The sequence below is a fragment of the Oxyura jamaicensis genome, unplaced genomic scaffold, assembly GCF_011077185.1.
Source record: "Oxyura jamaicensis isolate SHBP4307 breed ruddy duck unplaced genomic scaffold, BPBGC_Ojam_1.0 oxyUn_random_OJ71499, whole genome shotgun sequence".
Classification (NCBI taxonomy): Eukaryota; Metazoa; Chordata; class Aves; order Anseriformes; family Anatidae; genus Oxyura; species Oxyura jamaicensis.
Window position 1 is genome coordinate 54,069 of NW_023310554.1, and position 24,717 is coordinate 78,785.

At 47.2% G+C, this 24,717-nt stretch overlaps 1 long non-coding RNA gene across 1 annotated transcript; it reads left to right on the top strand.

Annotated features, from left to right (window-relative positions):
- The first annotated feature begins 2,521 nt into the window (after nucleotides 1-2,521).
- LOC118159661 lies at nucleotides 2,522-24,469 on the top strand. The gene is made up of 4 exons (XR_004747194.1): nucleotides 2,522-2,533; nucleotides 5,263-5,268; nucleotides 18,363-18,365; nucleotides 24,296-24,469. It is a non-coding gene; the product is annotated as an uncharacterized LOC118159661 (long non-coding RNA).
- Nucleotides 24,470-24,717: the final 248 nt, after the last annotated feature.

Below are 24,717 nucleotides of genomic sequence, written 5' to 3' on the forward strand. Positions count from 1 at the left end.
CTAACAAGGATGGGTTAGATCTCTCCTACAAACTGTTAGTTGTGTTTCTTATAATATGGTTAACGTACATGTGCATACGGGGAGAAATAACTAAGAGTAGTGCATGGAACCGCCGAATAATGGAAATCCTTGCTAGGGAACATCCAAAACATCCCGCCCTACCACCACCATATAGTCATAATAATGAAGTGTTCAAATTACGGGAAAACCCCTTATCACAGTAAGGCGTAATGCCTCTGCTATCAATTTGCATTACGCTTAACTATAAACAATGATGGGAAATATGAAAATACTTGACCAAGTAGGGTGAAGTATTTTCAAAGTGGGGAAATGTTAGGATTAAGAAACATATCTTGGTGGGATGGGAGATTGATAGCCAAATATTATCATGGGTATAGTAAAGGAAAGCATAAATAAGTGATAAAAGGATAGAGCGGAGACAAGACGAGCCTCGAGAGACAGAGCAGGGACAACTTGAGCCTTGATAAGAAGATAAGATGGATGAGGTGGGTTAGGACTGAAGCCAAGAACTAATTAAAGTCAAGCACTGGAAAAGAGCATGCGCCAAGAAGAAGAGGTGAAAAGTTTAGCCCTGAGGATGACTCCTTACTTCATCTGGACGACCCCCGGAATGACCACCAGAGAGCACCAGACATGCAGAATCACAGAATCACAGAACAGTCTAGGTTGGAAGAGACCTCCAAGATCACTGAGTCCAACCTCTGACCTAATGCTAACAAATCTTCCACTAAACCATATCCCTAAGCTCTACATCTAAACGTCTTTTAAAGACCTCCAGGGATGGTGACTCAACCACTTCCCTGGGCAGCCTATTCCAGTGACTAACAACCCGTTCAGTAAAGAAGTTCTCCCTAATATCCAACCTAAACCTCCCCTGGCGCAACTTTAGCCCATTCCCCCTCATCCTGTCACCAGGCACATGGGAGAATAGACCAACCCCCACCTCACTTCAGCCTCCCTTCAGGTACCCATAGAGTGCAATAAGGTTGCCCCTGAGCCTCCTCTTCTCCAGGCTAAACAGTCCCAGCTCCCTCAGCCGCTCCTCGTAAGACTTGTTCTCCAGACCCTTCACCAGCTTCGTAGCCCTTCTCTGGACTCGCTCGAGCACCTCCATGTCCTTCTTGTAGCAAGGGGCCCAAAACTGAACACAGCACTCGAGGTGCGGCCTCACCAGAGCCGAGTACAGGGGGACAATCACTTCCCTGGACCTGCTGGCCACGCTGTTTCTAATGCAAGCCAGGATGCTGCTGGCCTTCTTGGCTGCCTGAGCACACTGCTGGCTCATATTCAGCCGACTGTCAACCACTGCTCCCAGGTCCTTCTCTGCCAGGCAGCTCTCTAACCACACATCTCCCAGCCTGTAGCTCTGTTTGGGGTTGTTGTGCCCCAGGTGCAGGACCCGGCACTTGGCCTTGTTGAACTTCATACAGTTGGCCTCGGCCCATCGGTCCAGCCTATCGAGATCCTCCTGCAGAGCCTTCCTACCCTCGAGCAGATCGACACACGCACCTAACTTGGTGTCGTCTGCAAACTTGCTGAGGGCGCACTCGATCCCCTCGTCCAGATCATCGATGAAGATGTTAAAGAGGACTGGCCCCAGTACCAAGCCCTGGGGGACTCCACTAGTGACCAGCCTCCAACTGGATTTGACTCCATTCACCACAACTCTCTGGGCCCGGCCATCCAGCCAGTTTTTAACCCAACGAAGTGTACGCCAGTCCAAGCCATGAGCAGCCAGTTTCCTGAGGAGAATGCTGTGGGGAACAGTGTCAAATGCCTTACTGAAGTCAAGGTAGACCACGTCCACAGCCTTTCCCTCATCCACTAAGCATGTCACCTTGTCATTGAAGGAGATCGGGTTCGTCAAGCAGGACCTGCCCGTTGTAAACCCATGCTGACTAGGCCTGATTGCCTGCTTGCCCTGCAACTGCCGCATGATGACACCCAAGATAATCTGCTCCATGAGCTTCCCTGGCACTGATGTTAAACTAACAGACCTATAGTTCCCCTGGTCTACCCTCCGCCCCTTCTTGTAGATGGGCGTCACATTTGCTAGCCGCCAGTCAAGTGGGACCTCCCCCGATAGCCAGGACTGCCGATAAATGATGGAAAGTGGCTTGGCCAGCTCCTCCGCCAGTTCTCTCAGTACCCTCGGGTGAATCCCATCCGGCCCCATCGACTTGCGTGCATCCAAATGCTGTAGCAGATCGCCAACCATTTCCTCGTGGATTGTGGGGGCGACACTCTGCTCCTCATCCCCTTCCACCAGCTCAGGGTTCTGGGCGTCCAGAGAACAACTGGTTTTGCTGTTAAAGACTGAGGCAAAGAAGGCGTTAAGCACCTCAGCTTTTTCCTCATCTCTGGTTACTAAGTTTCCCCCCACATCCAGTAGAGGGTGGAGATTCTCCTTAGTCCTCCTTTTTGTGTTGATGTATTTATAAAAACATTTTTTGTTGTCCTTAACAGCAGTGGGCAGATTGAGCTCCAGATGAGCTTTGGCCTTTCTGATTTTGTCCCTGCACCGCCTCACAGCATCCTTGTAGTCCCCCTGAGTGGCCCGCCCTCTTTTCCAAAGATTATAAACCCTCTTTTTTTTTCCTAAGCTCGAGCCACAGCTCTCTGCTCAGCCAGGCCGGTCTTCTTCCACGCCGGCTCATCTTTGGGCACGTGGGGACAGACCGCTCCTGAGCCATTAAGATTTCTCTCTTGAAGAGCGCCCAGCCCTCCTGGGCTCCTCTGTCTTTCAGTACCGCCTCCCAAGGGACTCTGCTAACCAATGTCTTGAACAGCCCAAAGTCAGCCCTCCGGAAGTCCAAGACAGCGGTTTTACTGATCCCCTTCCTGACTTCGCCGAGTATCGAGAACTCTACCATTTTGTGGTCACTCTGCCCAAGACAGCCCCCGACCAGCACGTCTCCCACCAGTCCTTCTCTGTTAGTGAACAGAAGGTCTAGCGGGGCACCTCCCCTGGTAGGCTCGCCAACCAGCTGCGTCAGGAAGTTATCTTCCACGCTCTCCAGAAACCTCCTGGACTGCTTTCTCTGGGCTGTGCTGTGTTTCCAGGAGATGTCTGGGAAGTTAAAGTCCCCCACAAGAACAAGCGCTGACGATTTCGCAACGTCTGCCAGCTGCCTGTAGAACTCCTCATCCGTCCCCTCATCCTGGTTTGGCGGTCTATAATGGACCCCCATCAGGATGCTTCCCTTGTTGGCCTTTCCGCTGATCCTAACCCATAGCGACTCCACCTTGTCATTCCCAGCCTCAAGTTCGACGACGTCAAAACACTCTCTAATATAGAGAGCCACTCCACCACCCCTTCCGTGCTGCCTGTCCCTTCTGAAGAGCCTATAGCCAGACATTGCAGCACTCCAGTCATGAGAGTGGTCCCACCATGTTTCCGTGATGGCAACCAAGTCATAGCCTGTGTGCTGCACAATGGCTTCCAGCTCCTCCTGCTTGTTGCCCATGCTGCGTGCATTAGTGTAGATGCACTTCAGCTGAGTCTTAGCCTTCTCCCCCAGCCTTGCCACTGTTCCCCCTGGCACACCTCCAACAGGCTTTGTTTCATCCCCGCCCCCCTTCTCACCTAGTTTAAAGCCCTCTCAATGAGCCCTGACAGCTCCTGGGCCAGGATCCGTTTTCCCCTTGGGGACAGTTGGGACCCATGTGCAGCCATCAGGCCAGGTGCCGAGTAGAGCGCCCCGTGGTCAAAGAACCCAAAATTCCTGTGTTGGCACCAGCCTCTGAGCCACGTGTTTATCAGGTGGGCTTTTCGTGTCCTCTCTGAACCATTCCCTGCCACTGTAGGAATGGATGAAAACACCACCTGTACTCCCGCTCCGTCCACTAACTGTCCCAGCCCCCTAAAGTCCCGTTTGATAGCCTTCAGGCTTCTCTCATCAATGTTATCACTGTCAGCCTGGACTATCAGTAGCGGGTAGTAATCAGAGGGGCGAACCAGGTTGGGAAGCTTTCTGGCGACATCCATGACCCCAGCCCCAGGGAGGCAGCCTGACTTCCCTATGGGTGGGGTCAGGCCGACAGATAGGGCCCTCCATTCCTCTGAGAAGGGAGTCGCCCACCACAATAACCCTTCTCTCCTTCTTGGTGGGAGAAGTCTTGAGGCGTGGAGTAGACTTCCTCGCCCTGGGCTTCCTGGTTAACTTTTCTTCCACACCCTCCTCCACTGCTCTCTCTCGAGCTCCAGGGCCTCAAACCTGTTGTGTAAGGGCACCTGGGAAGGTGGGGCAGGCAGTGGGGGGAGTTTCCTGCAATGCCGAGCAGGGACCTGTCTCCACTCCTCCTCAACTCCTAGGTCCCCTCTCTCTGCCTGACAGCGACCAGGCAGGGGGTCCACCCCCATTAGGGGAGTCTCACCCTGGTGCTTCTCCTTCAGGCCTTGCAGGGAGTTGCTCCACCAGTCTATCTCCCGCTCGCACTCCCTGATGGCCCTCAACCTCTCCACCTCCTCCTTGAGCTCTGCCACCAGGCAGACCAGGTCGTCCACCTGCTCGCACCTCACGCACACAGTATCTCCACCTCCCTCGGATGGCAGCAGCAAGCTCTGGCACTCCCTGCACCCAGAGACCTGCACTGCCGCATTTCTGAGCGGGCACTCCGTCTGGGTGGCTACAGACTTTCTAGCGCGAGCTCTCTGCCTGGCGAGGACCATAGCGGCCTGGCTAGTGGTCGAAAGCTGTGAATGGGAGGAGAGATAATTAGCATACAAAGCAAGGCTGATGTTGTAAATATTAATGAATACTAATGAATATGTAATCTGTAGGATATAAATAGTGATCGGGATGTAACGGGACTCAAAGCCAGATTTGGGTGCCTGCCCCTGGTTTCCAGCGCTGAATAAAGCACCTTCATATAATCACGCTGTGGTTATGTGTCTGCTATGCTAACATAGGGGTGGCTAGCCGGGGTGGGGGGCCGGCTGCTCAGGGTTGGGCTGGGCATCGGTCAGCGGGTGGTGAGCAATTGCATCGTGCATCACTTGTTTTATACACACTGTTAATATTATTATTATTATTTCCTGTCTTAATAAACTGTCTTTATCTCAACCCACAGGCTTCACTTTCCCGTTTCTCTCCCCTATCCCAGAGAGGGAGGGGGAGGGGGAGCGAACGGCTGTGTGGTGTTTAGCTGCCGGCTGGGTTAAACCACAACACCTTGGTGTCAGCCAGGCTGTTTCTCACTCCTCACTCCCTCACTCTCCCAGCTGCTGTTGAGCAGCAGTTTTTTGTTTTTTTTTTCCCTCTTCTTGTGTGTGACTTATGGCTCAGCTCTGGGCAGCAGTGGGCCCCTTTAGAGCCAGCTGAAATTGGCCCTTACCTAACATGGGGCAGCTGCTGTATTCTTCTCACAAGGGCTACTGCTGCAGCCCCCTGCTGCCAGAATCTTGCTACGTAAACCCAGTACACTGACAGCTAGGTCAGTGCTGGCCCATGAAGTATCAGGGCTTAAATTAACTAATGAAACTATAAAGGTGATGGGGGTAGAAGGGACTGGGATAACAGTGCCACTTTTTTGGGACACCAAACTGTGACTAGGGGATAAAAGGATCACTGGGCAATTATTGTATGTACCCGAGGCTGGGACTAACTTGTTGGGAAAGGATTTGATAATGAAATTGGGCATTTGAACAGTAAGTTGTTAGACTGGAATCATGGTGTTATTAACGGGGTGCTTCCAAACCCTGAGAGCAGAAATATATTTGCCTTCAAGTGGAAAGACCCTGGAACAGGGTGGAAGCAGTAATACAGATGGACAGTTTTACCTCGGGGTTTTAAAGAATCATTAAATTCATTTCGGCAAGTTCTAGAACAGATTTTGGAGCAATTCCAACCTCTGGAGGAGGTGTTACTCTTAGAATATGTGGATGATCTCTTATTGTGAGGACAGGAGAAAACAGTTGTGAAGGAAGCCACTAACGAGCTATTCGACTTTTTGGGTAAACACGGCTTGAGAGCATCAAAAAAAATCAATATGGGGAAAGAAAAGTCAAGTATTTACGGAATCTAGTGTCTGAGGGAAAACTATGAGAAACTAAGTTGTGTTTTTCAGTAGAAAACTAAACTTCTGTATTCAAAGGTGGTTGTGTAGTCGTAACAAGGAGAAATGCTAAGTAGATAAGTGGACTGTAGAAGGCCTCACTGTTGGTAGAAGCTTGAGAAAAGCAGGATGAGCAGTATGAGAACAGTAAAACAAAGACCACAAGTTCTCAAAACATAAGAAAGGGGAAAAAAATGAAAGAGGAGAAATTAAAGGGTTGAAAAAAAGAAAAAAATGTACATATATGGTATAGAGGAGTGTCAAGTAGCTTGTGAACCTGTAGTACTCGGCCAATGAGGAAACAGGGGAGGCTTGTATTGAAAAGTCGCTGGAAATAGGTGCACCGGAGCTAGAAAGAGGCTCGTATAGAAAGTTGCTGGAAATAGGTGCACCGGAGCTTCCGCAGTCTCTCTAACCACTCAGTGGGGGTTTAATCCTTCATTTGGTGTTTGCTAAATGCTTTATTAATGTTCTGTCCTCTTAATCCCTTGATTTAGGGCTTGGCAAACCCAATCCTCAAAGGACCCAAAAATGGGCCAGTATAGGTGATCTCCTCTTATTTATTTCCCTCTCCACACCTGCATAGAGTAATATACCATCTTTTCTCTAATCCTGCCTTGTCTCGAAGGCCAGTCATCCCAGCAGGCAATCATCAACCCTAAGGAACTTTCTGGCGGTATAGCGGGCAACCCTACCTTAGGGCCACCCATGAGGTCAGAAGGCTTGCTTTTCTTCTGCCCCATCTTCCGAAGTGCCTCCGTACACTCATACACACACTCCCCTCGTTTGTGGCCCACGCCCTCGCGGGCAATGGGAACCACACTACAGGAGGGTCCGCACTCACTTCGCTCCCCAGGAGCGTCTCATTCAATCGCACTTCGGGAAACCCACCCCGACCGAACGGAACCACTCACCAATACTTACTCAATCCTGAGTCTTCGTTCGGATCTTCGTGCACAAAAATTATGGGGTACCGCGGGATTCTTCTGCCTGCTTGCCCGAATTTAGGGTTCAGACGTACAGGTTTTGGAAGAGGGATCAGTCACTCGAGGGCCATCGGAAGATGGGGCGCCCCCCTCAAGCTCAGATCCCCAACCAAATTAACCTGTATCTGAGTCACGGCACCAAATTGTTATAAGTGGCAATGACAAACCCACTCTCAGTATAATATTTATCAAAGCCAAATTTATTAAGCAAGCAACCAAGCAAGCAGAACAGCGCTGGGTGGCTGGGGAGTTTCCGCTCCACCAACGGCACGCACCTCACCCCCGCCAGAGTCCCCTTCTTATAGCCTGGTTGTTCCGGGTATACGTATCATGTCCTGGTGTGCTCTGCGGTTGCGCAGACTGTGACAAGGGGGGGTCGTCACAAGCCCTCTGGTGGTCGTGAAGATGAAGGCCATAGTCTTCCTCTGCGTTGTGGGTCATGGCCTCTAGCAAGCATGTCCTTATTTGGCCATCTCAGTCGCTGCCTTTGTTAGCTTATCAGGAATTTGCTACAGATAGGATCTCAACATGTTACACTCACAAGGTAACATGAGAAGCAGTGGCTTGGAAAGTTGCCCAACTGGTTTGCTTAACAATTATCAAAATTCCTTATACAATGTTTGTTACAAGATCGGTTTGATTAACAAATCTCACAGTATTTAATGTTCTTTACAGTGAGCATGAAGGCCATAGTCTTCCTCTGTGTTGCGGGTTGCGATCTTGCTGAGCAAGCACTACGCATGTTCTTATCTGGACATTTCGGCTGCTGCAATTATTAACAGGAAGTTACCAGAGTTGTCTGCTCAACAGGATGTAGCTGTTGGAAGCATTCCAGTCAAAAGGTACTTATCAGGATTTGCAGCTGGAAACTTTCCAGCTACTCAGGGTTGTCACAGCCCCCCACAAACTTCCCCACCGGTTTGATTAACAAACTTATTATACAATATTTATTACAATTAAAACAGATAATGGGCCAGGATATGGGGCCCATGAAACCCACTTTTTTTCAGAAGTGGAGTATTCAACATCTGACAGGTATACCTCATTCTACCCATGGGTCAAGCAATTAGTGAACAGGCCTGTGATAAATGATTGAGTCCCAAATAGGATTCCAATTAAAGTTTGCAATTTATTAAACGAATAGAGGCATGCAAACAGCACTGGGTGCACTGGGAGTCTCTGCTCCACCAAGACGCACACACAACCGTCGAACTTTCTAAATATATAGAACACTGCTTTTACATATTTATAAGAAACCCGAGTATGCCTATACATATGCATGACCTATCCCCGCTTCATATTATAATTAGCATTTTCACAAACTCCTCCTATCTGTGCCTGCGCAGTGCCTTCTGATGATGGTCGTCAGGGGGTCGTGGGGATGAAGGCTCACGGTTCACCCCAATCGATTCCCCCCCATCACCGCTAGCAACCTTTTGTTCCTGCGCAGACCCTGTGGGTTCCTGGATCTCGTTCAGACCGCAGGGGTGGCCCCGACCGGCTCCCTCTTCTTCTGCGAATGCTGTCCTCCACAGGGTTCCCAAAAGCAACAAAACGTGATCAACACCAAGCCATGCCAGGCTGTCTTTTCCCGCGTTTCGTTAACCCTTGAAACCACACTAATAATATGATATGCAGATATGCAGAAAAAGCTCCAGAAGTTGGGAGGATGGAGTGAACAGTGCAGGTAGTATGAAGGTGTATGCCAGGAGGGGAGATGAGAAGGAAAAGCAGAGAGCGAAACTAATGGTGTTCACAGTGGACCATGTAGTGAGGCAGAGGGTTGGAGATAGAGGGACTTTTGGGAGGAGTGGGGCCCAGGATGGAAAGGAGAGGAAGAGAGATGAAGGAATGGCAGGCAAGGAAAGCCACCTGTGTTGCAGCCTGAATCCTAGCAGGGGCAGGCTTTAATAAGATGTTTTAAGTGTGGCCAGGCCGGACACTTCAAATAGGAGTATCTGGAGTGGAAGAAGGAGGGGAGATCGCTGTTACAAATTCAGAATAGGGGAGTCAGGGCTTCTCAGAAAGCTAGTTCCCTGATAAATGAAAACGTGTTCCTCAAGTGTACCTCAATGGGGATCACTCTATCATTGTGGGCAAAACACACTTAGCATAGGAAGATTAATAAATTAATTACCTATTGCTGACGGGCTGGAGCGTTGAGAAACAAAGAAACAAGATGGAGGCACCTTCCCCCATCCACTCTCTTCCTCCTCGCTCTCCCCCCTGTTCTGGTGTGGGTTCCCTCTCATGGGGTGCCAACCTTCCTGGGCTGGTCCTGTGTGGGTTTCTCCACGGGCAGTGAGAAACGGGCTCTTTGGGAGCTGCTCCACACGTGGGTCTGTGCCGCGGGGTCTATTCGGCTGAAACTGGCCCTTATCTAACATGAGACAGCTGCTGGATTCTTCTCACAGAGGCTACCACTCCAGCCCCCCTGCTACCAGAACCTTGCCATGTAAACCCAATACACTGAGGCAACTAGGTCATTACTGGCCTGTAAATTATCAGGGTTTAAATTAACTAATGAAACTCTAAAGGTGATGGGGATAGAAGGTGAAGCCAGGGATAGAAGAATGGGGGCTTGCTTAATCACATTAAAATAGGTATTGCTGAGTGTCTTTGCTTACTACTGTGCAAATTAACTGAAACAAGGAGTCTCGGGGCCCCTCACAGAAGGTGTTTCCTGACAAAATGGGGAACCTGTCTCAAAAAACAGCTGAGACCAACCTTGTGGTTTGGACAAGAGCCAAGGAGCAGCTGTCTGTACAAAGGCAGGGTGTCAACTAGTGGTGATGAAGAGTTATCAACCTTCATCCCCACGACCACCACCAGAAGGCACTGCGCAATCGGAGATGGGAGGAGTTTATGGAAATGACTTCTTGGAGCTAATTTTAATACAAAGTGGGGATCGGTTATGCATATGTATTGGCGTATTGGGAAACTTCATGCATATGTAACTTTTTACTGCATATAACTAAAGCAAGTTGCCATGTTAGGGCGCACATGCCTTTGGGAGCTATCCCGCATGCGCCTGGTGCTGAAATAAACCACATACCTACTTTATAACTCATTTGCTTTGAGTTGTAGAGTTCTTCCACAAATCATTTTGGCGAGCTAGGCAGGAGGCTCTCTGCCTGCCCGCAGGAGTGACCATGCCACAGACGTCCTAGTGTGCACCGGGCACAATTCCCTGGAGGAACTCCACTCCTCAGCCGCTCACCGCAGGGGCAGACAATGACCTGCTGAACCATGGAAAATGGTATGTGTAAAAGTACAGGAAGGGCCTATAAATCGTTTGCGTGGCTGGTAAATTGCAGAGACATCTGGCATGCAGCATAGTCCCCGTAAGGGAGGAGGGTACCCTACAGGCTGACTGATAGAGTGGTCAAAGAGGGATTTGCTGACCGATGGAACAGCCACTGGCGATCTTGGGAGCAGATCAAGCAAATCCGAGGTTACCGCTGCATCCCAGTTTTGGGAGCCAAGACGGACCTGCTAATGACTGTATAAGAAGCAGGAGAAGGGTAAGCGGGCCTCTCACAGTTTGTGACAAGGTTACCTGGGTGATATTTTGTGAGAAACACTCTGTAGCCAATAACATGGGCTCAGGTGAGGATCTCAGTGAAGTAGTAATTTTATTCGCGATTGTAATGGTGGACATCCCACAAGCAGGAGCGCACCTACTAGTCACACAGTAGAATCATAGAATCATAGAATATCCTGAGTTGGAAGGGACCCTTAAGGATCATCAAGTCCAACTCTTGACACCGCACAGGTCTACCCAAAAGTTCAGACCATGTGACTAAGTGCACAGTCCAATCTCTTCTTAAATTCAGACAGGCTCGGTGCAGTGACAACTTCCCTGGGGAGCCTGTTCCAGTGTGCAACCACCCTCTCTGTGAAGAACCCCCTCCTGATGTCAAGCCTAAATTTCCCCTGCCTCAGCTTAACCCCGTTCTCGCGGGTCCTGTCACTGGTGTTAATGGAGAAAAGGTCTCCTGCCTCTCGACACCCCCTTACGAGGAAGTTGTAGACTGTGATGAGGTCTCCTCTCAGCCTCCTCTTCTCCAGGCTGAACAGGCCCAGTGACCTCAGTCGTTCTTCGTACGTCTTCCCCTCCAGGCCTTTCACCATCTTCGTAGCCCTCCTCTGGACACTCTCCAACAGTTTCATGTCCTTTTTTATACTGTGGTGCCCAGAACTGCACACAGTACTCGAGGTGAGGCCGCACCAGCGCAGAGTAGAGCAGGACAATCACCTCCCTTGACCTACTAGCGATGTCGTGCTTGATGCACCCCAGGACACGTTTGGCCCTCCTGGCTGCCAGGGCACACTGCTGGCTCATATTCAACTTGCTGTCTACCACGACCCCCAGATCCCTCTCTTCTAGGCTGCTCTCCAGCGTCTCATTGCCCAGTCTGTACGTGCAGCCAGGGTTTCCCCGTCCCAGGTGCAGGACCCGGCACTTGCTCTTATTGAACTTCATGCAGTTGGTGATCGCCCAGCTCTCCAACCTATCCAGATCCCTCTGCAAGGCCTTTCCACCCTCATTCGAGTCCACAACTCCTCCAAGTTTGGTGTCATCAGCAAACTTGCTCAAAATACCTTCTATTCCTACATCCAGATCGTTTATAAAAATATTGAAAAGTACCGGCCCTAAAATGGAGCCTTGAGGGACCCCATTGGTGACCTCCCGCCAGCCTGACGCAGCCCCATTTACCATAACCCTTTGGGCCCTGCCCGTTAGCCAATTGCTCACCCATTGTATGATGTTTTTATTTAGCTGTATGCTGGACATTTTGTCCAGTAGGATCCTATGGGAAACCGTGTCAAAAGCCTTGCTGAAGTCCAAAAAGATCACATCAGCTGGTTTCCCTTGGTCCACCATACGGGTGATCTTATCATAAAAGGAAATCAGGTTAGTTAGGCAGGACCTACCCTTCACAAACCCATGCTGGCTGGGACCAATGACTGCTTTGTCCCCCAGGTGCGCCTCAATAAGTTCGAGAACCATCTTCTCCATGATTTTACCAGGCACTGATGTGAGACTGACAGGCCTGTAATTGCTAGGGTCTTCTTTCTGACCCTTCTTGAAAATCGGCACGACATTTGCCAGCTTCCAGTCTACCAGGACCTCTCCAAATTCCCAGGATCGTTGAAAAATAATTGAGAGAGGTTCCGCGATGACGTCCGCCAGCTCTTTCAGCACCCGGGGATGAATCCCATCCGGACCCATGGACTTTTAGGGATCCAGGTGGAGTAGCAAATCCCGCACACGTTCAGGGTCGGTTGGGAGTTTGTCATCCCCACCGTCCCGGTCCTCCAGCTCGGGGCACCCTGGGTCCCGAAGCCCATCATCGGCAATGAAGACAGAGGCAAAGAAGGCGTTAAGCGTCTCTGCTTTGCCTATGTCATTGTCTGTGAGGAAACCTTCCCTATCAAGGAGCGGCCCTATGTATTCTTTAGTTCTCCTTTTTCCATTCACATATCTAAAAAAAACCTTTTTGTTTTCTCTCACAGACACAGCCAGCTTCAACTCTAGGTGTGCTTTGGCCACACGAACTTTCTCCCTACAAACACGAACAGCATCCCTGTATTCTTTCCATGACACCTGGCCCTCCTTCCAGTAGCGAAACACTCTCTGTTTCTGCCTAATCTCCATTAGAATGTTCCTGGTCAGCCACGCCGGCCTCCTGCCCCGCCTGCCTGACTTGCGATATTTAGGAATTGCCTGATCTTGTGCTTCTAGGAGGCATCGCTTAAAGAATGACCAGCACTGGTGGACATCGAGGCCTTCAAGAGCAGTTTCCCAGGGGACCTTGCTGACTAGTTCCCTGAGCAGCCTGAAGTCCGCTTTCCCCATATCTAGGGATGAGGTTTTGGTGGCACTTTTCCTTCTGTCACCGTAAATTTTGAACTCAACCACTTCATACTTATATATATAAGTATATATACTATATACTATATACTAAGTATATATACTTATATACTTCATACTTCATGAAGTATACTTATATACTTCATTTCTTGACAACCGGGACCCTCCCCTGTTTCCCCATTGACTGGGTAATCCAGGTTCACAACCTATCCGATGCTTCACAGACAATACATGGCCTTCAGTTGCCGGTCTGTTAAATTTCAAATTTCTTTTGACTTTTTTACTGTTTGAAGTGGTAATGTTTCTTCACTTATCTGCCTTGACACTGTGATCTTCACCTAATAGATCTAAGGAGTCTGGTTGTCTGCATTTTACAAGGTCACCTGCTAAGCTTTCACAGAATCACAGAATCACAGAATAGTCTAGGTTGGAAGAGACCTCCAAGATCACCGAGTCCAACCTCTGACCTAACGCTAACAAATCTTCCACTAAACCATATCCCTAAGCTCTACATCTAAACATCTTTTAAAGACCTCCAGGGATGGTGACTCAACCACTTCCCTGGGCAGCCTATTCCAGTGACTAACAACCCGTTCAGTAAAGAAGTTCTTCCTAATATCCAACCTAAACTGTGGGAAATTGGTCAGAAAGTATGTGGAGTATGTTAGACACAGAGATGAAGTGAGAAAAGGAAAATGCAGAATGAGGCGAAAGTCACGTAGCCTGAAGATAAAGGAGGTATAATTGGGAGACAAGAAGATCAAAAAACAAAAGGTGCAGTCTGGCCTGTTGCTCATCAGTACACGAAAAGGAGATAGGGCTGCTGTGCGATCACCCTGTGAACAATAATAATGGCTAACGAGCAAACTTTGCCAAGTTGTGTGATAAAAGCATGTAGAAACGCTAAGCCTATATAAGTAGATGGGTTAGACAATAAAGCGCTTCAGCTACACACCAGCCTGGAGTCGTGTCGTTCTTTCCCTTCACTAAACCTCCCCTGGCGCAACTTTAGCCCATTCCCCCTCGTCCTGTCACCAGGCACGTGGGAGAATAGACCAACCGCCACCTTGCTACAGCCTCCCTTCAGGCACCTGTAGAGTGCAATAAGGTCGCCCCTGAGCCTCCTCTTCTCCAGGCTAAACAACCCCAGCTCCCTCAGCCGCTCCTCGTAAGACTTGTTCTCCAGACCCCTCACCAGCTTCATTGCCCTTCTCTGGACTCGCTCGAGCACCTCCATGTCCTTCTTGTAGCGAGGGGCCCAAAACTGAACACAGCACTCGAGGTGCGGCCTCACCAGAGCTGAGTACAGGGGGACAATCACTTCCCTGGACCTGCTGGCCACGCTGTTTCTTATGCAAGCCAGGATGCTGCTGGCCTTCTTGGCCACCTGAGCACACTGCTGGCTCATATTCAGCCGACTGTCAACCAATACTCCCAGGTCCTTCTCTGCCAGGCAGCTCTCTAACCACACATCTCCCAGCCTGTAGCTCTGTTTGGGGTTGTTGTGCCCCAGGTGCAGGACCCTGCACTTGGCCTTGTTGAACTTCATACAGTTGGCCTCGGCCCATCAGTCCAGCCTATCCAGATCCTCCTGCAGAGCCTTCCTACCCTCGAGCAGATCGACACACGCACCTAACTTGGTGTCGTCTGCAAACTTGCTGAGGGTGCACTCGATCCCCTCGTCCAGATCATTGATGAAGATGTTAAAGAGGACTGGTCCCAGTACCGAGCCCTGGGGGACTCCACTAGTGACCGGCCTCCAACTGGATTTCTTATCACTGCAAGCATATTTTGATACCACATTCCTTACCTTAAACAATGTAACTCTGTGCAAAAGCAATATTTTTGTTCCCACAATTCCCCCCCCTTTTCTTCTTTATAAATTGCTGATTTTTGCAAAACTTTCTCTAAGGTATAATTTGGTAGTTATCTTCCTCTTCTTCACTTTCTTTGCTTTCCATCTCCTCTAATATCATCACCTTATCTGAGTAAGGTTGTGGCTCCATGGTCATTTGTTTCAATAGTGCAGTTTCAATTCACCGCTGGACTACTCCTCTTACACAGGGGATAATGCAACAACCAAAGGCTGTCAAAACTCCTGCTACTACGATCAAGGATGTAAATATGGACATTACCATCCCTTTCCATTTCCCAAACCAAGATTCCAACCATCCAGTGATGGAAGTGTCTGTTCCTAAGTTTTCTGCCAATTCATTGGCAAGGGCGGTAAGCCCTTGCAATGCTCTAGTTACTGTGACATCCAGGGCAGTATTGTTGGGGATAAAAGTACACACACCCCTCCTTTCTTTGCGAGCATCATATCTAATGCTATTCTGTTTTCCCAAGCCATTCTGCTGGTGGCATCTAGTTGTTCAGCGATTCCTCTTATCGCATCCCTTGTATAATTTATGAATCTCTGCTGATTATAATAAATATAATTAATCCAATCCACATTCTTATTGATTGTTACCCACCAGAACAGTGACTCAAACCCTGCAGCAATTTGATTCCTGGCTTTCTGTTCATCGAGAACGCCTCTAGGCACCCCAATACAATCTATGTACACTCTATCATTGAATGATACTCCTAAGCTTCTTTTCCGTCTTCTGGGTATTTGTGATGTTTCTCCTTCAAATGCCAGGGTGAAGGGTATAGCTAATTGAACAAGTGTACAATTGCCTCTCCAATTAGATGGTAGGGTGGACCGTAAGATCTTCCCTTCACAGTACCACCAGAGATCTGCCCTGGGGATCTCAAGTCTTGAGCAGTTTCTTGGTACAATGCAATTATACATTGCATCCCCTGGGAATCCTTGGTCCACCCCAATGGGAAGGGCACTATCTGGGCAATTGGTCGTCCCGAGGCACAAGCATAGCAATTGCTGTGGTTGAGACTCTGGACAGTTTATTTGACCCATTCTATCCAGGCATTCACATCCCCATACCTTGTTTCAATCTCAGATGTTTGAACTGCTGCATTTCAAAGAGGGCCTCTTGTTTTCTCTCCTGTTTTCTCCTCGAGTTTCTCCCTTTCTCTGATGGCAATAGAGGATCGTTTCCATACAGCTATTCTCAATCTGGCTGTTGGGTCTCTCCCAGTTATTTGTTCTCTCTGCTCAGTTGTCGTTGGGCATTTAAATCTCTACAAGCATTAGACATGACGGATTGTGGTACATAACCCTCTGTCACAGTCACCCATATTTTGACGGGGTATCCTGTCTTACTATTATCTGGTCATGCCTTTTCCAAGTTGCCAATTGACCAAGGCCTTCTCTGAGGCCTACAATCACTAGAAACAAAATTAGTAGTTGATTTTTCCCTGTCATTATTTTTAACCCTTAGGTTTCCGAATAATTATTAATACAAAGAATACAAATTAATACAAAGAATAAGGTACATGTACACTACTACTAGAACAAAAACCCCTTGGGAGCACTTCGATTTGCTGTAGGCTAGTCCTTTCTCTCAATCACAAGTCACACTCATTAGTTACCTGTGAAAATAAAAGGTTAGTTTACAATTGTAAGCTTTTATCCTGCTCAGAGTCCATTATAAGGTTTTTCTTTTTGATTTTAACTTTCAACAAGTCTTCTGTAGGAACAACTTCCCAGGTACTAGGGTCGATGGGTGCTTTCACTTGAGTATAGTGAGTCCAACCTTTTTCTGCAGTTCTTACAGCTGTTTCAGTGGTTAGTAGTATTTGGAATGTTCCTTCCCATTCAGGCCAGAGTTTGGATTCTTTCCAGGTCCGAATCAGGACCCAATTTCCTGGGTGATGGTGGTGAATGGGGAATTCCAAAGGTGGAGTTTGAGCCAACAGCCCACGGGTCCTGAGAGATGACAAAGAAGAGGACAACCCCAGAATACAGTTCTTAAGAAAACTCTGTAGTTTTGAATTATGGTATCTCATCCCTTCTGCCCAGATAGGGCAATCTGAACAGCATCTCATATGGTGAAATTCCTATATCCTTTCTCGGTGCTGTTTGAACCTGGAGGAGTGCTAAAGGTAAGCATTTTATCCAAGGAAGTTGGGTTTCTAAAACTAATTTAGTTAATTGTTTCTTTAATGTCTGGTTCATTTGCTCCACCTTCCCAGAAGAGGAGGGGTGCCAGAGAGTGTGAAAATCCCATTCAATCTCTAAGGCCTGCATTAACCCTTGCAGTACTTGTGAAGTGAAATTACTTCCTTGATCTGAATTAATGTTTTCAACTATCCCATATCTAGGGACTATTTGCTCCAGTGATACCTTAGGCACCATGTTCGCAGTGGCAGATACTGAGGGGAAAGCTTACACCCATCCAGTCACATGGTCAATTAGGACAAACAAGTACTTAAGTCTGCCTACTTTAGGTAACTCAGTAAAGTCTACCTGTATACTTTGGAAAGTTCGAATCCCTGGCTCCCATCCCCCTCTAGGTGGGTTACGGATGACCTTTTTATTTACCTTTTGATATATGGAACATCCTCTGAGTATTTGCTTGGCTAAAGTGTATATTCCTACACAGAAATACTTTCTTAGCACAACAACACACATTGCTTGCACCTCCCAATGACTCTCTTGATGTAAAACAGTTAATATTTGGCTCATGGTGCTTTAGTCAGCATTTCTCTCCCATCAGGGAGTGTCTATTTTCCTTCAGACTTCGTGGCTCCTGATTCCTTAAAAAAACCTTTCTCTTAAGACTTTTTAGTTCTTTCTTCATTTTCAACAATTCCCTGAATCCTCTTTGGAGGATTTCTGCAATTAGTATTATTATAAGAGTGTCAATCTGACTTGAACAATCCTATTTTGCCCGTTCGAAAACCTGATGGATCATATGGATGGATCATATAGGATTTACGAGCTCTTAACAAGATAAACGAGGACCTGTGGTGGCAAACCCATATACTTTACTAACATGATTAACACCAGCGCTAACCTGGTTTATCATTTTAGATCTGAAGGATGCTTTCTTTTGCCTCCCTCTCCATGAAGCCAGCCAGAAAATATTTGCATTTGAGTGGGAAAGCCCTAAGAGTGGGCGCAAAACACAGCTCACATGGGCAAGGTTGCCTCAGGAATTTAAGAACTCGCCCACCTTCTTTGGAGAACCACTTGCAAAGGCATTGGAGACCTGGGAAGCCCCACCAGGAGAAGGAAGACTGTTGCAGTACATAGATGACCTCCTAATAGCCACCCAGACAGAAGAAGCATGTGTGGCCTGGACGGTAAGCCTCCTAAACTTTCTGAGACTCCAGGGGTACAGGGTATCAAAGAAGAAGGCTCAGGTGGTAAAGCAGAAGGTGATCTACCTGGGTTATGAGGTTAGTGCCGGACAACGGACCTTGGGGCAAGATCGTAAAGAAGTGATATGTCAAACCTCGAAACCTGAGACAATAAAAGAACTGCTAACCTTTTGGGGAATGACGGGGTGGTGCAGATTGTGGATCTATAATTATGGATTGCTTGTAAAACCACTGTATGCGCTCATTGCAAATGGGAACAAGGACCTCCAATAGACAAAGGAGGCCACACGAGCCTTTGACCAACTAAAGAAGGCTCTCATGTCATCTCCAGCTCTGGGACTTCCAGATGTGAATAAACCTCTTTTCCTCCTCTCCCATGAGAAACGGGATTGCCCTGGGAATACTAGCACAGGACCTGGGCCCATATCGAAGGGCAGTTGCTTATTTTTCTAAGCAGCTGGATGCTGCCACCAAGGGATGGCCGGGATGCCTCAGAGCCATTGCAGCAGTGATGCTAAATATCCAGGAAGCATGCAAGTTCACCTTGGGCCAGAAAATAACTATGCTGGTGTCTCACACAGTGTCCACAGTGCTGGAAGTGAAAGGTTATCACTGGCTTTCCCCACAGAGGTTCCTGAAATACCAAGCTGTCACGGTAGATGACGGTAGAGACCATCAAAGCTACCTACTCCAGCTGTAAACTCCTTCTGATGATGTGGAAATCTGGTTCACTGATGGGAGCAGTTACGTCATCAGTGGAAAACGACATGCTGGGCATGCAGTTACCACTTGCAAAAAGGTAATAGAATCTGGACCTTTGCCAACATATACCTCTGCACAAAAGGCCGAGATAATTGTTCTGACCTGTGCCTTAGAAATAGCAAAAGGAAAGAAAATAAACATCTATACAGACTCAAGATATGTATTTGGGGTTGTACATGCACATGGAGCCATCTGGAAAGAAAGAGGACTGTTGAACTCACAAGGGAAAAACATCAAACATGCAAAAGAAATAATGCGATTATTGGAAGCAGTTCAGCTGCCTGAAAAGGTAGCAATCATGCACATTAAGGCACACCAGAAGGTGAGCTCAGAATTGGAGGAAGGAAATGATCTGGCGGACAGAGAGGCAAAAGAAGCAGCAAAAGGTGAGGCAGCAACTGAGGTAGCCCTGATTCCAGATGGGCAGATTCCCCTTGAAGGTAAGCCAGTATATAACAAAAAGGACAGAAAATTAATCACAAGTCAAAAGGGAGAGTATAATCAAGAGGGTTGAGCTATTACCAAAGAAGGGAAAGGGAAATTAGTCATCCCCTCTAATTTGCTATGGTCACTAGTAAGGGAAGAACACCGGAAAACTCACTGGGGAATAAATTCCCTATATAACTATCTGACTGGGAAAATTACAGCTAGGAATTTATATGCTACTGTCACACAAGTAACCCAACAATGTGACCTCTGCCTCCAGACCAACCCCAAAAATACCCCCAAACCGAAATTGGGCCAGATTGGGAAAAGCCATGGGCCTGGACAACAATGGCAGATTGACTTTTCTGAACTTCCAAGAAAAGGGGGGGTGTCGATATTTACTGGTGTTAATGGATACTTTTTCAGGTTGGCCAGAGGCAGTGCCCACTAGAACTGCCAAAGCCCAAGAGGTAACCAGGGTATTGTTACAAGAAATTATACTATGCTTCGGAGTTCCAGCCACCATGTGCTCAGACAGGGGGCCGCAGTTTACCTCAAAAATAGTACAGCAAATTAGTTGGCATCTGGGGATAGATCGGGAACTTCACACTCCATACCACCCTCAATCAAGTGGTCAAGTGGAGAAAATGAACCATTTGATCAAACAACAAACTGTAAGGTTAGGGCAAGAAGCTAACTTGACCTGGCCCCAAGCTCTCCCACTAGCATTGCTGAGGATTCGGACTAAGCCCTGAACTAAAGAAAAATTAAGACCTTTTGAAAAGCTTTATGGGAGACCATATGGGGTCCAGAAGGGAATGACTACCCAGGTTGGGGAAGAGACATTGACTACCTATATGGTGGCTTTAAGTAAGCAACTTAGACAAGCAGAAAAACATGGGGCTGGAACTCAGAGTAGAGAGCTGGATGTACCAGTACATGACATACAGCCTGGAGATTATGTATATGTCAAGTCTCTTGCAGAGAAAACTTTGAAACCACAGTGGGAAGGACCATACCAGGTGCTCCTTACTACCTTCACCACAATTAAGATCATTAGGGAAGGAAGTGAAGGCGTTTTTCCGGTTGAAGTCCGAAAGGCTGTTTGGGACAACAGCAATGATTTTGAAAGGAAGTTCCAATCTTGGTGGACTCTGGTAAATTTTACCTATGATCCCACTGTTAACATGGCTACTGCCTTTGTTGTGGTTTAACCCGGTCGGCAGCTAAACACCACACAGCTGTTCACTCACTCTCCCCCCTCCCTCTCTGGGATGGAGGAGAGAAACGGGAAAGTGAAGCCTGTGAATTGAGATAAAGACAGTTTATTAAGACAGGAAAATAATAACAACAACAACAATAATAATAATAGTACTAATAATAATAATGTGTGTGAAACAAGTGATGCACAATGCAATTGCTCACCACCTACTGACCGATGCCCAGCCTATCCCCGAGCAGCCGGCCCCCCCACCCCGGCTAGCCACCCCTATATATTGTTTAGCATGACATCAGATGGTATGGAATACCCCTTTGGCCAGTTTGGGTCAGCTGTCTTGGGTCTGTCCCCTCCCAGCTCTTGCTGCACCCCCAGCCTGCCCACTGGCAGGACAGAGCGAGAAGCTGAAAAGTCCTTGGCTTAGTGTAAGCATTGGTCTGCAACAATTAAAACATCAGCATGTTATCAGCACTCTTATCCTCCTAATCCAAAACATAGCACCCTACCAGCTACTAGGAGGAAAAATAACTCTGTCCTAACTGGAACCAGGACATTACTATACGTAATGCCACAGGTTATGTTATCCACCCCATCATTGCACTAGGATTAAACCATGAGGAGACAGTGCTCTATCCTTCTGAGCCTAGAACATGGGCACGGATGGGGAGTGGGAAATGGCAGACTGTAAATCTTGAATCATGTGTTACCCGAGAACAACAAGGATTTGTGAAAGCAACACAATTGATGCTCAGGACGTATGTCTTGACACTGAGCAAGGTGTTTGCAAGGCTGTGTGTGTTTAAGAACTGCTTGTGCTTTTGTAGAAGTAGATAAGGAGAATATAACTCTCCCAAGCAAAAAATCATTCTAACTTTTTTATTTGTAACTCTGTTAGAATTATCAGGTGTGATTTTTATATTTGGCACCAGTGGTATCCCACCAGTTGATCAGGTCTCTAGTCATCACTGGTGGGATACACTTTTTGGGTGGTCACCAACAGCAAATGGCATTCTCAATACATTGTGTCACCCGATCATAGTCATATTGATCTTAGTTGGTATGTGCCTTGTATTGTCTGTAATTATACTAATCTGGAACTGCAGAATGTTATACTGGATAGCCACACTGACTTCTTTGTTGCGCATCCATGGTGTGACATTGAGTGATCAGTACCAAGTTGGGAATCTTTGCCGCAAGTAAAAGAATTTACTAATCTTCTAGAAAAGGGGGGACTGAAACCACATACCTACTTTATAACTCATTTGCTTTGAGTTGTAGAGTTCTTCCACGAATCAAAGGGAGTGGGATAACAATGCCACTTTTTGGGGACACCAAGCTAAGACTAGGGATAGAATGATCACTGGGCAATTATTGTATGTACCCGAGGCTGGGACTAACTTGTTGGGAAAGGATTTGATAATGAAATTGGGCATTCAAATAGTAAATTGTTAGACTGGAATAATGGTGTTATTAATGGGGTGCTCTCAGACCCTGAGAGCAAAGGTATATTTGCCTTTGAGTGGAAAGACCCTGAAATGGGGAAGAAGCAGCAATACAGATGGACAGTTTTACCTCAGGAGTTTACAGGGCCACTGATTTATTTGGGCAAGTTCTAGAATAGATTTTAGAGCAATTCCAACCTCCAGACGGGGTGTTACTGTTACAATATGTGGATGATATTCTATTGTCAGGACAGGAGAAAACAGTTGTGAAGGAAGCCACTAACAAGCTTTTCAACTTTCTGGTAAAACAGGGCTTGAGAGCACCAAAAAATAAATTTCAGTATGTGGAAAGAAAAGTCAAGTATTTAGGGAATCTAGTGTCTGAGGGGGAACAAAGAATAAATCCAGAGGGGATTCAGGGAATTGTTGACCTACCCCTACCCAAAACTAAAAAGAACTAAAAAGTTTTAAGAGAAAAAGGTTTTTAAGGAATTAGGAGTCATTAAATCCAAAGATACTCCCTGATGGGAGACAAATGCTGAATAAAATACTAATGAGGCAAATATTAACTGTTTTTGCATCAAGAGGGTCATTGGGGAATTCAAGCAACGTGTGACGCTGTGCTATGGAAATATATATGTTGTGTAGTACGTCAAAATGTAAATAGGAAAATTAGCTGCAGTCAGCCCAAAGGGGGGCAAGAACCAGGAATTCAATGCTTCCAAAATGTACAGGTAGATTTTACAGAACTCCCTAGAGTAGGTAGATTTAAATACTTATTAGTCTTGGTAGGTCATTTGTCAGGGTGGGTGGAAGCTTTCCTTTCAGTATTTGCTACTGCGAGCATAGTAACTAAAGTAATTCTAGAACAAATAATTCCCAGGTATGGAATTGTTGAAAATATTGACTCTGATCAAAGAAATCACTTTACATCACAAATATTGCAAGGGCTAATGTGGACTCTAGGAATTAAGGGGAAATTTCACACTCCTTGGCATCCTTCTTCTTCTGGAAGTGTGGGGCGGATCAGAGAGTAAAGAAGCAATTCACTAATTTCTGGAAACTCAACTTCCCCAAACAAAGTGCTTACCTTTGGCACTTCTCCGAATTCAAACTGCACCAAGAAAAGATGTGGGAGTTCCACCATATGAAATATTATTTGGATTGCTGTACCTGGACAAAGGGAATGAATTACCTCAATTTGAGACAAAAGATGCTTTTCTTAAGAACTATATACTCGGGCTGTGGTCCTCTTTGTCATCTCTCAGGACCCGTGGACAGTTAGCTCAAACCCCACCCTTGGAAGCCCTGATCCACCCATTCTGAGAAGAAGATTGTGTTTTGATGCAAACATGGAGAGAATCGAAGCTGCAACCTGAGTGGGATGGACTGTTCCAAGTGCTCCTGACTACAGAGACGACAGTAAGAAGGGCTGAGAAAGAATGGACTCATTATGCCTGGATAAAAGCATCAGTTAACCCTGATACCTGAGAGACTGCATTAACAAAGACTTTTAAGGTTAAAACTGTTAAAACTATCTATTATAAACCTTTAACTTCTCCTTAAAGAACTTTTAATGAATTAATGAGTAAAAGGGATTGGATTACACAGAACTGGAGTGTTTCCAGGGAGAAGGACTGGTGAGAGATGTGGTGGTCTGGAGCTGTCTTGGGCAGAGTGACCACAAAATGGTAGAGTTCTCTATTTTTGGTGAAGTTAGGAGGGGTACCAGTAAAATTGCTGTCTTGGACTTCCAGAGGGCAGACTTTGAGCTGTTCAGGACACTGGTTGGCAGAGTCCCTTGGGAGGCAGTTCTGAAGGGCAGAGGACTCCAGGAAGGCTGGGCACTCCTCAAGAAGGAAATCTTAATGGCTCAGGAGCGGTCTGTCCCCACGTGCCCAAAGACGAGCCAGCATGGAAGAAGACCAGCCTGGCTGAACAGAGAGTTGTGGCTAGAGCTTAGGGAAAAAAAAGAGGGTTTATGATCGTTGGAAAAGAGGGCAGGCCACTCAGAAGGATTATAAGGATGTTGTAAGGATGTGCAGGGACAAAATTAGAAAGGCCAAAACTCATCTGGAGCTCAATCTGGCTACTGCTGTTAAAGACAACAAAAAATGTTTTTATAAATACATTAACACGAAATGGAGGACTAAGGACTATCTCCACCCTTTACCGGATACGGGGGGAAACTTAGTTACAAGAGATGAGGAAAGGGCTGAGGTGGTTAATTTAATAATCAGTCTTTAGCGGCAAGACCAGTTGTTCTCTAGATACCCAGTACCCTGAGCTGGTGGAAGGGGATGGGGAGCAGAACGTGGCCCTCATAATCCACAAGGAATTGTTTGGCAACCTGCTACAGCACTTAGATGTACACAAGTCGATGGGGCCGGATGGGATCTGCCTGAGGGTGCTGAGAGAACTGGAGGAAGACCTGGCCATGCTACTTTCCATCATTTATCAGCAGTCCTGGCTTACTCAGGAGAGGTCCCAGTTGACTGGTGGCCAGCAAACGTGACGCCCATCTACAAGAAGGGCCGGAGGGTAGACCCAGAGAACTATAGGCCTGTTAGTTTGACCTCAGTGCCAGGGAAGCTCATGGAGCAGATTATCTTGAGTGTCATCATGGGACACTTGATATTAAAGAGAACTGGCCCCAGTACCGAGCCCTGGGGGATGCCACTAGTGACCAGAATCCAGTAC